Source organism: Elephas maximus, chromosome 9, assembly GCF_024166365.1.
Source record: "Elephas maximus indicus isolate mEleMax1 chromosome 9, mEleMax1 primary haplotype, whole genome shotgun sequence".
Taxonomy (NCBI): domain Eukaryota; kingdom Metazoa; phylum Chordata; class Mammalia; order Proboscidea; family Elephantidae; genus Elephas; species Elephas maximus.
In genome coordinates, this window is record NC_064827.1 from 46,974,308 (window position 1) to 46,989,774 (window position 15,467).

Sequence of the window (15,467 nt, forward strand, 5' to 3'; positions counted from 1 at the left end):
CCCTTGCAGTGACAGCCTTGCCTGATTCCATGGTGTCTGGTGGCCCCTGAGGTACCTGCTCAGAGCCCCAAGGCCCTGCAGGCCCAGTCTGGACAAGGCCCTGCACGTCTGTCCATTCCAGAGACCTGCAGCTCTGGTACCACGATTTATACCACTAATACTCTCAGGAACAGATTACCCAATAAGCAAGGTGTGAACGGGCTTACTTGTGCTTACTTTCTATAGTGCACAATTTCACTTGTTTTTCACCACAGCAAAGATGTGGTCAAACCCACGTGTAATCGTTCACTACAGATTAGTGAGTAAACACAAACAAGCTCATGCGTACCACGCTTACTAGTTAATCCGCTCCCAACAGCAGCCGCTGTCCATTGAGCTCTCCTGACTCACTGGGCCCCATGCTAAGTGTTTTATGAGTGCTGTCTCACTCAGTCCTCACAATGACTTGGAGGTAGTTTCTACCATTATCCCCATTTTACAGATGAGGAGACTGGGTTCAGCGTTGCTAAGTATTCTCCTAAGGTTACCGTCCTTCTGGCTCCAGAGCCCATGCCCCTGGCCACTGCACTCGCTGGCTGTGGGAGCCCGACTTCATGCTTCCACACATGGCAAGACTCAGATTCCCACAAGGCTCTGGGTGCAGAGGGCTCTTCTATCACCAGCTGGTGCCCTCCTGTGTACCCTGCTGACCCATCACCACTTCTGCCTGTACCACAGAGGAGCTGTGAATGGGGTGATGCTGACTCCATCTTGAGGCAGCCGTGGTTCTAGCCTGACTGGGTCTGGCTGGTAGCATGGGTTGGGGCTGAGGGACCCAGGCTATGTGTCTCTGTCTAGAATTCCCTGACCTGCCCTGAACCCTGCTGTGCTTCCCCACACCCACCCCTCCTCAGTAGAAAGCTATTGGCAGCTTTCTCTTTCCTGTCATCTCAACCCAGGCACCTCAGTAAGCCCAAAAATAATTTGTGACAAATCAACTAACTTTGGGACTAGAGTTCCCAGGGACCTTAGGTTCTAGAATTGGCTCAGCTATATACTGGCTCTGTCTCCTTGGCCCCCAGCTTCTTGGCTGTGATGCAGGAGGATGTTGCTGCCCTCCCCCTCCTCCAGGCTCTGGGCCGGGCTCTTGGAGACTCCTGATAGAGTGGACTTTGTGAACCCTGGAGTGGTGCATGTGAGAAGGGAGCCTAGAATGACCTAGGGAACGAAGCTCCAGGAATGGTGTTCACCAGTGGATTGAGCCCGGAAGGACCTTACTGTGATGCTGAACAACCTTCTGGCTGGTGAAGCTTAGAGACTGGCCAGCAGTGACCTGCAGCCTCTCTTGGAGCCTGAGTTTCCTTATCTGTAGGATGCGGTCATCCTACTCCCAAACAGCGGATGTGAGGACGAATTGAGACAACACATGGGAAGGTCTTAACACTACCCCTGTCCCCCGTAGGTGCTCCAAAACCAAATCCATTACTGTCAAGTTGATTCAGACTCATAGCGACCCTATAGGACAGAGTAGAACTGCCGATTGCCACATCATTCTCCCACGGAGCAGCTGGTGAGTTCGAGCCGCCAACCTTTCAGTTAGCAGCTGAGATGCTTAACCACTGCAACACCAGGGCTCCTTCCGTAGGTGCTCAGTAAGTGTGAATTCCCTCCTCCTCTCCCTCTCCCCCAAACCCTGGTGGCATAGTAGTTAAGTGCTACGGCTGCTAACCAAAGTGTCAGCAGTTCAAATCCACCAGGCGCTCCTTGGAAACTCTATGGGGCAGTTCTACTCTGTCCTATAGGGTCGCTATGAGTTGGAATTGACTCAATGGCACTGGGTTTGGTTTTTTTTTTTTTTGGTCTCCCTCTCCCACAGATTCCTGCCCTGGACAGAAGGGCCTCACAGTTCCAGCCTCTCTGGGTTCACCTCCAAGGTTTGCAGTGTGGCCAAGAAGCTCGGCAAAGCAGTCTGGGATGGGGATAGCCAGGTTTGAGCAGTGTGACAAGTCCTGAGTCTCTGGGAGCAGAGATGAAGATCAGAGGCCAGGCCCCAGGCAGGTGCCGGGCTGAGCTGAGTGTGAGAGCTGCGGCTGCACCAGGCCTGGGGGATGGGCACTGGGAACGGAGCGTTGGGTCCTTTTGTCTGTTGTAACCCAAATCTCACAACTGCCCTGGGAAGTAGGTGCATATTCAGTCTCTAAGATTTCTACCTTTCAAACGGGGTGAAAGGGTGGGGTGTGATGACAGCTGGCCCTGCTGCTGACAACTGTGTGGCCGTGGGCAAGCCCCCTCCCCACTTTGGCCCTCAGTTTCCATACTGGTAAAACCAAGGTGTGTTTCGATGCATGCTGAGGAATTGTGGTCTGCGACTCTGTCTCCCCCACCTGGCCCCTGGACGGGATTTGCAGGTGTCTTGGTTCTGCGCATTAGTGGGATGGTTGTTGTGTCTGTGGCCCACCCTGCCCACTGGCCTGTGAAATCCCCGAGGGCAGGGACCGTATCTGATTCATCTGTCAGTACCCTCCTGGGCTCAGGCCACAGTGCTGTTCAGTCCACGTCTGACTAAATGAGGGAGTGCAGAGCTCTCTGGGTGGGGGCTGCCAGCCAGTGTCCCTGCCTGCCTGCCCTCCCCCAGGACCAGCCTGGCTCCAAGGCTGGGAGCTGGGAGACTGGCTGTCAGGGCCACAGGCAGGTTTAGTGTGCTCTTGTCATTTTCTCTCCAGTGCAAAGCAGGGTTTGTCTGGGTGATGCTAGACAATAGCCCACAGGGCTTCTGTTATCGGTTCCAGATCTGTCTGGTTGGCCAGGCTGGGCTTTTAGAGGTCAGGGGCCCGGTCAGATTCCTCTCTGTGTCCACAGTATCCAGTGCAGGGTCTGGCACAGAGTGGGGCCCAGCGGCGGGCAGAGAAGCCATTTCATTGTTGGCCTTTACTACTGTCCCCCATTTAAACCTTCATTCAGACCATTCCTCAGTCACCATCACCGAGAGCCACGCAGACCTGCACTAGGCTGTACTACGCAGGAGACAGAGCTAAAACTACCCAGTCCTGATCCTAGCCTGGAAGAGGCTGACAGGTCAGCTTAGGGTTGTAGTGGACAGTGTGCTATGGGTGCAATGGAGGACAAACCAGAGGAGGGAGACAGTAACCAGGGACAGGAAGCCAGCCTCTGAATCCACAGGCCCCAGAGCCAGATGCATGTGCTCAAATGCCAGCTCTTTCATGATGAGCTATGCAACTCTGAACAAGTTATTTAACTCTTTGTGCCTCCGTTTCCTCATCTGTAACAAAAATAATACCAGTAAGGACCTTAGAGCAACTATTGGCAGATAGCGAGCGAGTGAAAACCAGGTGCTGTTGAGTCAACTCCAACTCCATGTGAGTCAGAGTAGAAATGTGCCCCACGGGGTTTTCAATGGCTGATTTTTTGGAAGTAGATCACCAGGCCTTTCTTCCAAAGCACTCCTAGGTGAACTTGAACCACTAACATTTCAGTTAGCAGCAGAACATGTTAACCACCCAGTGAGTGAGTAGTTATTATTGTCAGTTAAAGGAAGAAAACAGACGGCTTCACATTTGAATGGGTTTCCTGCAGGGGACAGGAGAGGTTTCTAGCCCACTCCCTGGCCTCTAGGTCCCCTGAGGACTTTCTCAGAATTCAAGAGCTTTGCCACCCAGTTTGAACACTGCTCATCTAGGGGGAGACTGAGGTGCAGGGAGAGACAAGTGCTTGTCTGAGTGGCAAAGCCAGGACTGAACCCAGGAGCTCCTGCCTCCCAGCCTAACCTGTTTTCTCCTTACCAGGCTACCTTCCTTGTAAAACTCCATACCTGTTTGTCACTTATATCAATCACACCAGGCCTGGTGTGAAGCGCAGCCGGATGCTTTTCAAAATTCTTCCCAAAGCAAGTGCGTGAGCTGGTATTCACTGATGCTTATACCAGCCGGAGCTGTGATGAATTTAGAAGGGTTTCTTTTTTAAAAAATATTTAGTTTAGGTGCTTTTGCCATTTGGAAACCCTGGTAGTGTACTGGTTAAGAGCTATGGCTGCTAACCAAAAGGTCAGCGGTTTGAATCCACCAGGCATTCCTTGGAAACTCTATGGGGCAGTTCTACGCTGTCCTATGCGGTAGCTAGTTGCTTTGAGTCAGACTCGACAGCGAAGGGTGTGTTTTTTTTTGCCGTTTAAAAATCTATCCAGGGAAGTGTGATCACATACCTCCCTTTTCTTATGATGCATTCATCAAAACAAGAGAGAATGTGATTTTTTGAAAATCACTTGCTTCCCTTCTACTTCCCTTCTTGCAAAAGCCACCTTCTCTGTCTCCTGCCAGGATTCAAAGACCTCGAGAGCCTCTTCACCTGACCTCTCCAGCCAGGCTCCCACTCAGCCTCTTGCCTTTCTTACACTATTGCAGCAGCATCTTCCCTGTGTCCTGGCACATCGTCTTGCTGCCTCCATTCCTTTCTCTACAGAGCTGTTATCTACAGAGCTGAGGTATATTTAAAAAAAAAAAAAAATGTATTCCCACCCTTTTCCTACCCCAAATCTTCTGACTCCCCGGAATCTGCAGGGTAAGGTCCAAAGTCCTCAGCTTCAGTTGGCCTATTCGTTTCACTTCCCTCCTCCTTCCTCCTTCCTCCTTCCTAGACACAAACCATGTAAACCCTGCAGAGAAGGTAGAACAGTGTTTGTAATGTATATATTAATGGCAAAGCATAATGGTAAAATGAGCATCTGTGAATCCACTACCCGCCTCTGGAACTTGAACATTCTTGGTGCTCTTGCATCTTCCTGATCCTACCCCCTTGCTTCTCCGGAGGTGACCATGAACCAGAATCTGGTGGTTATCATTTCTTTGCTATTTTGTAATAGCTTTAGCCCATATGGAAACCCTGGTGGCGTAGTGGTTAAGTGCTACAGCTGCTAACCAAAAGGTCAGCAGTTCAAATCCACCAGGCGCTCCTTGGAAACTCCATGGGGCAGTTCTACTCTGTCCTATAGAGTCGCTATCAGTCGGAATCAACTCAATGGCACTGGTTGGTGGGTTGTGTTAGCCCATATGTAAATAAAAAAACAAACCAAATCTGTTGCCGTTAAGTCAATTCCAACTCACAGTGACCCTATAGGACAGAGTAGAACTGCCTGCCCCACAGAGCTTCCAAAGTGTGCCTGGTGGGTTGGAAATGCCAACCTTTTGGTTAGCAGCTGTAGCTCTTAACCACTACACCACCAGGGTTTCCGAATAATAACAGCTGCCATTTATGAAGGTTTGATTAATTATACATCAGGTGATCTGCTAGGTTCTTTACTAACGTAAAGTTATAATCCTAAAAAGAAAAAAAGTTATAATCCTACAGGACAGAAATTATCTGCAGGGTGTTTCCCTGGCTTCTCCACCTTGGGGCTCCCTTTAGCGCCCCCTATTGGCAGAGCCTAGGGAGCCGGTTTGCCAAACAGTTGCTAACAGAGTCCTAGCTCTGGCATCACAAAGCAAAATTCAGAGAGGTAGATTTAGAGATGAGAGGCACAGCAACCAATTAAAAAACACGTGATCACTTTTGACTGAATAAAAAACAACTAGACTGGGTGTGGCCTGGAGGCCACCAGTTTAAAATCTCTGCAAAGCGGCATTATTTCCTCTGAATCTCCATTTTGTACTTTCTGTTCTTGCCACAGGGAACGTCTCAACCTTTCCCCAAACCTGGAGCTCTTCCATGGCTACACCTTCATTTATCCTTTTCTGTCTCAGATCCTTCCCCACCTGCCATACTTTGCTCCCTGTTAAGTCCTTCTCATTGCTGAAGGCCCATTTCAAATGCTGCTTCCTTTGTAGCGTTTTCTCTGATCTCTCCAGTTGGAGGTAATAAAAATATCCTTCCCTTGGGTTCCACAGCTCCGTGGCTGCCCTCTCTCTGGGCAACAGGCATTGCTCCCTCAGCTTCACAGTTGCTTTGGTTATGACTCATCTCTTTGCTTGGAAATTTTTTTTTTAAGTTTACGAAAGGCAATACAACAGTATGGGAATAGAGAAATGATCGCTTATAACCCCACTGCTGACACAGCTTCTATCATTTTAATTTATTCCTTTCTAGTCTTTCTGTCTGCATGTTCTGATGTATGTAGCACACATATAATGCTGTATCCGATTTTTTTACCCTTAATAAAGGGTCAAAAAACTTTTTCCCATGTTGCTTCAGTCTTCATCACAATTTTAATTGTTACGCACTGTTCATGGTGTACTCGTTAGTAATTTTTTGGTTATGAGTGGCAGAAACTCGAATCTTAACAAGCTTAAGCAAAAAAGGGAACTTTGTGAAGAGGATATTGAAGTATTTCACAGAAGCCAAGGGTAGATGTGTGGCTGGGCCTTGGGGGGCCCCTGAAACAGGGAGCCAAATGACACAAGGTTTGTCTGTGGCTTGCCTTGGCTTTACTCTCTTCTATTCTGCTCACAGACTGGCTCCCTCTGCTTTCCCTCTTCATGTGGCAGGAAACACCTGCTACAAAGCAGAGTTACATTCTGCTAATGTTAGTTGCATCGAGTGGACCCCAACTCATAGCAACCTACGCACAACAGAACAAAATGTTGCCCAGTCCTGGGTCATCTTCATAATTGGTGGCATGTTTGCATCTTCCAGCACTATATTGGACAATGTCTTGTTGTCATTCATAAGATTTTCATTGACTGATTTTTGGAAGTAGATCACCTGGCATTTCTTCCTAGTCTGTCTTAGTCTGGACGCTGCTGAAACGTGTCCATCATGGGTGACCCTGCTAGTATTTGAAATACTGGTGGCATAGCTTTCATCATCACAGCAACATGCAAGCCACCACAGTATGACAAACTGAGAGACAGGTAGTGGTACTAATGTGGTGACCCTTAAATAACCAGTAGTTAGTAGTGGCACAGGGGTTAAGAGCTCAGCTGCTAACCAAAATGTCGGCAGTTCGAATCCATTAGCTGGCTCCTTGGAAATCCTATGGGGCAGTTCTACTCCGTCCTATAGGGTCGCTATGAGTCAGAATTGACTCGACAGCAATGGATTTCAATGGGTAGCGTAGAAAAAAAGCCCTAGTGGCCTAATGGTTAAGAGCTTGGCTGCTAACCAAAAGGTTGGCAGTTGGAATCCACCAGCCGCTCCTTGCAAACGCTACGGGACAGTTTTACTCTGTCGTGTTATAAGGGTTGCTACGTGTTGGAATAGACTCAATGGCAATGGGTTTGCTTTTAGTGTAGAAAACGAGAAGATACTTTCATTTTGAGATTTTACTTTGCTTCCAGATAACTGCTGCTGTAGTCATGTCATGTATTAGCATATAAAGTTTTCTTCATTTTAAATTGTTTTCTTTGGATTAATTCTTCGATGGGATGACTTGGTTGTAAAGTGTTTACATTTTTATGATACTTGATATTATTGCTCAATTGATTTCAAAGAGTTACCCGAGTTCACTCCCATCTAACAGTAGTGTGTAAGAGAGACCTGTTTCATTGCACCGTTGAGAGAACTGGGCGTTATGACTTGAAATATATTTTTTGCTTTTTTAATAATCGTTAAAGGAGATCTCACTGTAACCTTTATTAGCAGTTTTCCTCTACTAAGGCTGAAGACTTTCCCATAGATTTGTTTATTAGAGTATATCCCCTTTTGTGAATTGTCTCTTCCTGTTTCTGTCCATTTATCCAGTGGAATGTTAATCCCCATTCAGACGTAATTCTTTCTTTCTTTTGTATGTGCATGGCACTTTCTCTACCTTTTAGGGGGCACGAATCACATTCTGTCTTGTATTGTGGTTCTTTGTGTCCATGTCTGATCTCTCTTGTTGGACTGTGAGCTCCTGCTGGGCAGAGCCAGTCCAGGCACCATCCTTGCATGGAGCCTTGTCCTAGTAACATGCTTAAAACAAAACAAAAACAAACAAACCCACTGCCCTTGAGTCGATTCTGACTCATAGCAACCCTATAGGACAGAGTAGAACTGCCCCATGGAGTTTCCAAGAAGCGCCTGGCAGATTTGAACTGCTGATCTCTTGGTTAGCAGCCATAGCACTTAACCGCTATATCACCAGGGTTTCCAGTAACGTGCTTAAAAAAAAAGGGGGCTTAGTGATGATTAATTGGATAAGATAAACATACGGCTACAGTCTACATGCTGCAGAAGTAATTGTTCAGCCTGGGTCCTACTGCATACAGGCTACCAGGATGCAAGAAGCACAGACTTCATTCATTCATTCATTCAACACATGGTTACCGAAGATCTAGTGCATTCCAGGTTCTGGGGGAGTGCTGGTGAGCACGTCTTCCTGGAGCTTACAGTACAGCGGAGGCAGAGAAACAAACACCTGTCGCATGGTTAGTGACACTTCCTCCTTATCCCAGAGACTTCCAGACAGTTCTGGAGTGCAGGTCTAACACTGTCTAGCGTAGGGATCAGCAATTTTTTTCTGTAAAAGGCCAGAGAGTAAATATTTTAGGCATTGCAGGTCATATATTCTTCGTGTGTGTGTGTGTGTGTGTCTTACAACCCTTTAAAAATGTAAAAACAATTCTTAAACTCATCAACCTTGCAAAAACGGACTACAGTTCTGATATGCTTTGCAGGCTGTAGTTTGCCAACCTTCATCCAGCACGTCAAAGCTGGGAGGGCCAACTCCCTCATTATACAGATGGGGAAACTGAGGCCCAGCGAGGAGAAGCTATGTGTTGGGGTCCTGTGGTGATAAGTGTGCTGAGCAAGGTAGCGGCAGACTTCCCTGGGCCTCAGCACAGTCCCTGCACCTGTGTTCTGGGATAACCCATTCCCTTCCTCCTAAGGGAGCAGGATTATGGCTCTACCGGCGCTACCCCGCAGGTCAGGATGTGGCTTGTTAGCAGAGCACAGTGTCCCTCCTCAAGGGGTGGTTCCTATCCCTTCCAGCATGGAAATTCTTTGACGCTATGGCCTCCTGTTGAACTGGGGCTGAGGGCCTTGGAAAAGATGGAGCAGCAGCATTGTTAATTAAAGCTTGTGTACCCTGAGGCTGAGAATTCTGTTGCATGTTGAAGTGTTTTCCTTATTACAACTGATTTTTACAGCAGAGGTGACATTGTTTTTCAACTGAATCATGTATGAGGTAGAAAATACTAAATATAATGCTTCTTCTCTCAAGATAGCTCCCCTGACCAAATACACAGTCAGCAACAAACAGGACCCGCAGCTGTTTGGTCTGTCTCCAGAGGCTTCCACTGGCTCAGTGATCTCCCCGGCCCTCCCCTCACAGTGCAGAAAAGAGGGAGGCCAGAGGGACACTCCACTGGAGGTGCCTCTGCGTGGTCTGTTAGCCCAGGGTCACAGGGACCTTGCAGATGCCTCGACACTTCTGCCTGCACCCCCGAGGGTCATGAACCACAGGGCCATGTTAGGAGCCAACACCACTCCTGTTTGATACAAGTGTCCTGCCCAGCCACAGGTCCCCGCGAGGCTCCCATGTCTGCTCTCATCAGGCTGTTTTCCTGCAAAGAACCACCACCCCATCATCCCCAACTTGGTGTTCTTAATATCACCTCTCACCGTGGAATGTTTTGATAGCCCAGCTTGGGATGGGGAAAATTTGCCAGGAATGAGGAATCACTTGACCTGATAATCAGATGGTTACTTAGGGGCCCGGGTTCTTGTGTTCACACTGCTTCTGCCTGCAAAGTGACCTTGGGTGAGTCTCCACCTCTGTCTGAGCCTCAGTTTCCCCTTTGGTACTAACGGAGAGCTGACGTTGCTGTTCCTTGGTGTGTTTGTTTCTGGCAACCTTATTTTTTTTATGACAAGGCTGACTCACCAGAAGCCACTGGAGGTTTCTGTGTGGGTGAGTGAAGGAGTCAGGGCTTCGGATCACTCTCTGTTCAACAGTTTGGACCTTGGAGGGACGGGTTTAAAGAGGTAGTAGCCGTGGTGAAAGTATTAAGAGCTGACATTCTAGTGGCTCACACGTGCCAGCACCTTTTCAGGGGTTTCATGTCCATTGACTTCTTTACCTCTCACAGCTCTCTAGGGTGAGGGTAAGTGCTGTTATGATCCTCATTTCACTGATGCGGAAATCGAGGCACAGAGCAGATAGGAGAGTTGACCAAGGTCAAACTACTAAGTCAAGGCAAAGTTTGGACCTGGGAAATCAAGCCCCAGATATCATGCCCTTAACCATATTCTCTCCTGCCTCTCAGGGTACATGTGATGGAGAAGGAGGAGTTTGGGAATGCTGAGAAGGGCTTGTGGCTGCAGGGGTGTGGGGGTGAGGGAGAGACCAAGTCTGACGCAATCCCTGGTTTCTGATTTGGGACATGGAGGATGGTGGGGTCATTTGATTCAGCCTCGTGAGTTTCAGGGCCTTCCTCTGGCCTTTTCCTTTTTTCCTAAACTCTGTTCAAGGACGGAGCATCTGGTCATCATTGTACCTTTTGTAGTTCAGCAGGATATGTCAACACATTTCAGTTATCATGCAAATGAAAACCAGAAACACTTTCACCTATGGAAAACATGACTCTATTCTATGTATGCAAAACAGTGAAAAGCACACACTCATGGACAAGCAAAGTTGTTGAACTTGCAGTTTTATTCTGTTTCCCATTAAGATTCATTCTGCCATTTGTTCACTTATTTTTTTTAAATCTCTGCTCAGTAGTAGACAAGCATTTGCAAGTACTAGAGTTATAAGGAAAATGCATCAAACAAAAAATTTTAATTCAGAAAATTCTGTCCATGAATTTAATGTTTATTATCATTATTTTGAAATTGAGAATGTTCCCACCCAACCCTCAAAGTACCAGAGTTGGAGAGCCATATCCAACGCTCATTCTGTCTGACTCTGGAAATAAGTGTAACCTGAATTCCCTTGCCCTCACTCACCTGTGGTTGCAAATGAGGTTATATGAACAATAATGACTTAAATTCTGCTAGATCTTCAGCCACCTCTCAAAATCTCTCCAGGATGTTCCTTGGGAGTGTCCCACATGTGCTCACAAGTAGTTCCTGCCTCCCACTGATGTCTGTACTCATGGAGTCCCTTGAAGGAGATGCCTCATCCCTGGGTCTACTGCTAAAGCCCTCTGTGGTAAAGCTGATTGTCTGTCCAGAGTTTATCTCTTGGCGCTCCCAACATGCAATCCTGAGAGATCTATGGCTTATAGTAGCAGAAACCCTGGTTTTTAACTAGGCACAAAGCCACATAGAATGAAGAGTAAATTTCCTAGCCTCCTTTGCAACTTGGTGTGGTCAAGCAATTAAGTTTAAGCAAAAAAAAAAAAGGGAGGTAAATAGAGATGGCATATAATAAACCTTATAGGAAGTGCCTTTTAAAAGCAGAAGAGATGCCCTTCTTCCTAACTTCCTGCTTGCTAGATTATAGCTGTAATGGTGTAGGTCCAGCAGCCATTTTGGACCACGGGTTGACTTTGGGAGTAGAAGCCATGCATGGTAGAGCATCAAGACAGAAGGAACCTAGGTTTTTTATATTGTTGATAGTGAACGAGTGCAGCTAGCAGTTGCTCAGCCACTATCAAGCAAGACCTGTTCTTGATGTCCATTATCATCAAGACCCTGAGCATTGCCTGTAACTCAGCTTCTGTCTTAAATCAGCCAAAAGTGGTCAAAATCAGTTTACTAGCCTCAAAAGTGTCCTATAGTAACCTAAGCCTCATTAAGATCTAATTAAATATTAAAATCTCCACCCAGGGTGGAACTTACCTGCCATTTTCTGTACATACTAAGGGAAAAAAAAAAAATGCCATTTGTCTCACTATGCTTGCGTGCCATGGTAATCTATGTACTCCATGACGTTTGTATGTACTTCCTTGTGAAGAGTGGTATAGAAAGTTCTGCCTCCATTTGTTCGGGAAGCTTGAATTGAAGTATGCACCTCTTTACTCCTTGCCTGCACACTTGTAATAAATGCTCTTCCTCCCTCCTCACCTAGGTGTGTCTTTATTGATGAGAAGCTGCACAGGGCAGAACCTGCTTCAGGTGACACTGTGGCACGCCTTACCAGCTCAGTACCGTCTACAACTGGACTTCTAGTTTACAACACTTGTCAAAGAGAGAAATTGATAGCAGATATCTTGCTTTGATTTGAGGGTTTTCTTACCCACAAAACCAAATAGTTTTCACTTTAGAGAAATCCTTGACCAAAATTAATCAGCCAGCACTTTCCTTTCACCCAAAGTTGCAAATCCTTTCTTTCCTGTTCAAAGTGTTGAATGGAAAAATTAATAACAGACATCTTACTTTGATTTCAAGGTTTTTTTCTTATCTACAAAACCAAATATTGACCATAAAAAGCCTGACCCAAACTGTAAAAGTCTGACAGAAACTGCTCTCTAGCAATGTAAATTTGCCTTATCCTGCTAGAAAAGGATAGTTGTCAAACCAAAAAGCTCATGACTGCAGACAGGTGAGGGGCTAAATTATTAGCAATCAGTCCAGAGGTAACATAACGTCAGTGGATCTCAGTAAAGGGGGAAGGCAGGGTTCAATCAATCACATTAAGATTAGCCAGTGGTTGATCTTCTATGTTTCTCGCTCCTCTTCTCTTTATAAACCCCATTGTACCTAGCTTCTTTAAGCCATTTGCTTTTTCTGGAATCAAAATGGCCTCCCTATACGCATATAGAATAACTGGTCAGAATAAACCTTATGTTCAAATTGTGTTGAGTGTTGATTATTTCCAACACACTATTGCTTGGAGTTTTCTTCAAAGCTGAACCCTACCTCAATGAATACTGATGGCAGAATGGAACTACCATCTCCTCAGTCCTCATGGCCAGAGCCTTACTGTATCCAAGCTAAAGTGGGGACAGTCTGCCCCTCCCCAACTCTGCTACCCACCATTTAACTTCAGCCCCAAAGCAAAATGTCCCCAGCTTCCCAGTGCAGCCCTTTTCCTTGCCTTCTTTTCCTCTGCGAACAGAAAAAGTTGCTATCAGGCTGATTCTGACTCATGGAGACCCCACTTGTGCAGAGTGGACCTGCACCCTGGAGGCAGATCACCAGGCCTCTTCTTCAGAGGCATCTCCGGGAGAGTTAGAACCTCCAACCTTTCAGTCAATACCCATTGCCATCAAGTTGATTCCGACTCATAGTGACCCTGTAGAACAGAGTAGAACTGCCCCAAAGGGTTTCCAAGGAGTGGCTGGTGGACTCAAACAGCTGACCTTTTGATTAGCAGCTGTAGCTCTTAACCACTGCACCGCCAGGGCTCTTTTCACTCAATCGCTGAATGGTTAGCCATTTACACCATCCAGGGACTCACTAGCAGTACCTTAGTCCGGGGCTTCTCACACCTTAACATACACAGGAATCACCTCGGAGCTTGTCAAAATGCAGATTCTGATTCAGTAGCCTGGGGGTGGGGCTGGAGATTCCACAGTTTGGGAAGGAGCTCCCAGTTAAAGCTTACTAGCCTGAGGGCACTGAGTACTGTGTAGACTGCTGGCTGCTGGCGAGCACAGGCTGTGCAGAATCTTTCCTGTCTCCACAGAGCTTGGCACACAGTAGGTACTCCGTGTATGCAGAATGATTGACTAACTAATAAGCAATAATTATACAAGATGCCAGGAAGTCCTGCAGGAAAGAAACCTGCCACTCTGTTTACTCTGACATCTCGACTTTTTAAAACTGAAACCCAGTTTTCAAAAATACCTATTAATATTTCATGGAAATAGTGCTCTGAGAAACCCACTTTGGGGACCCTGGTTTAGAGCGGGGTCTTGGCAGACAGTGTAACCAGAATGAGATGATCTCTGTAAGAGAGTCTTAAACCCAAGATTCTATCTGGGTGTCTGACTCCCTGTATCCCTGAGGGCTAGTAAACTCCTTGAGGGGACATATTTGAATATATTAAAATATGGGAGCAGATGCCATTGATAAGGTGTTCATTTTTTTTCCTCTCTTGGCAGTGCCCAACAGGCCTCTGACCCCCTCAGGGCAACGGGAGCCAGAGTTATTTGCCAATTAACATGATCCTGTAGATTTGTTCAAATTTCTTTGTTCCCAGGTTGAGGTGAGGAGGAAGTGCTGGGGAGGAAACTGAAGGAGGAATTGGCTGTAGTTTGAAGCTGGGGGAAAAAAGCTGGGTCCCCCTCAGGGGGCAATGTTGACTAGTTTAAGCCCCAGAGCTTTTCGCTGTAAAAGAAGCCTCCTGGGCTCTGGAGGGCCCAATTTGCCAGCTTTGAGGGAAGGAGGATACTGGGAGTTAGGGCTTCATCATTTCTCTGGGGTAGCACTGTCAGAAATGCAGATCTGCCTGTCTGCTCAGGAGCCCCAAGTGTGGCCCGCAGCCCCCCAAAAGTAGGCTTCATAGGATCAAGTCGTTGGGTCTGCTTGGGCTATATCCCGTAAAATAGAACTTGGGCCCTTTGTCTTCATTTTGGGCCTTTGCATCAACTGAGTCAATAGGGAAAATCCTACTCAACATCCTGCGACATATGTAAGAAGAAATGGCCCCATGAAATAAAGTCAAGGAGTCAGAAGGAGAAAAGGGATAGGCATTCTTTAAGAAGTCATAGAATGAGACTTTTATTTTGTTTTAAATTAAATGAAAAGGAAAATTGATGAGAAAAGGAAATACTGTAAGAGAAACTGAAAATGTAATCACAGAATTAAAATCCACTTTTAATCCCTTGGTAAAATTAAAGAACAGAACTACTGGAGCTGTAAAATATTAAATCAGCGCTGTTAGAGGTCAAGGTTGATAAATCTCATCAAAAATGCAGAGGAAAGGATAAGGAAATTAAGATGACTGGAGGAAAGCTTAAAGATATGGAGACCGGAGAATAAAGCGCCAGGCAAATGCTCTGTGCTTAAGCAGACACCTGGTGCCTCCGAAGGTGACACCAGAGAGAAGCAGTAATCCAACAGTTAGAGAATACCACACAAATCCTGTGTGTGCAGCTCAAAAGAGATCAATATGTGTCAGGATGAAGTTGCTGAAAACGGATCTACATCTAGACATTGGTGAAGGAGCTTTTAAAAAATCTAGGTGCTTGGTGTAAAGAGAGGCTTCTGCCAAAACTGCGGGCTGGAGTCCGTTTTTGCTGTTTACTGCTCATTCTGAGGAAACCCTGGTGGCGCAGTGGTTAAGTGCTACGGCTGCTAACCAAGAGGTTGGCAGTTCAAATCCACCAGGCACTCCTTGGAAACTCTATGGGGCAGTTCTACTCTGTCCTATCGGGTCGCTATGAGTCAGAATTGACTCGACGGCAGCGGGCTTGGTTTTGGTTTGACTCATCCTGAGCTCTCAAAAGTCAGCTAGCCAGCAAACCTCAGAAAGCCTGCAGGCTCCCCTCCTCTCCCTTCCTTCCTCTCACAGCATGCTCCCAGGAAGGATAGTCACTCTGGCTGGCTCCTGAAATATCCATAGATTGAGCTGTTAAATGACTCAACCTTTACAATTAACAAAACAATGTTTAAGGGAGTTTGCAGTTGTCGGGTGCCTGTTAAATCATAAATTTGTAAATATCAAC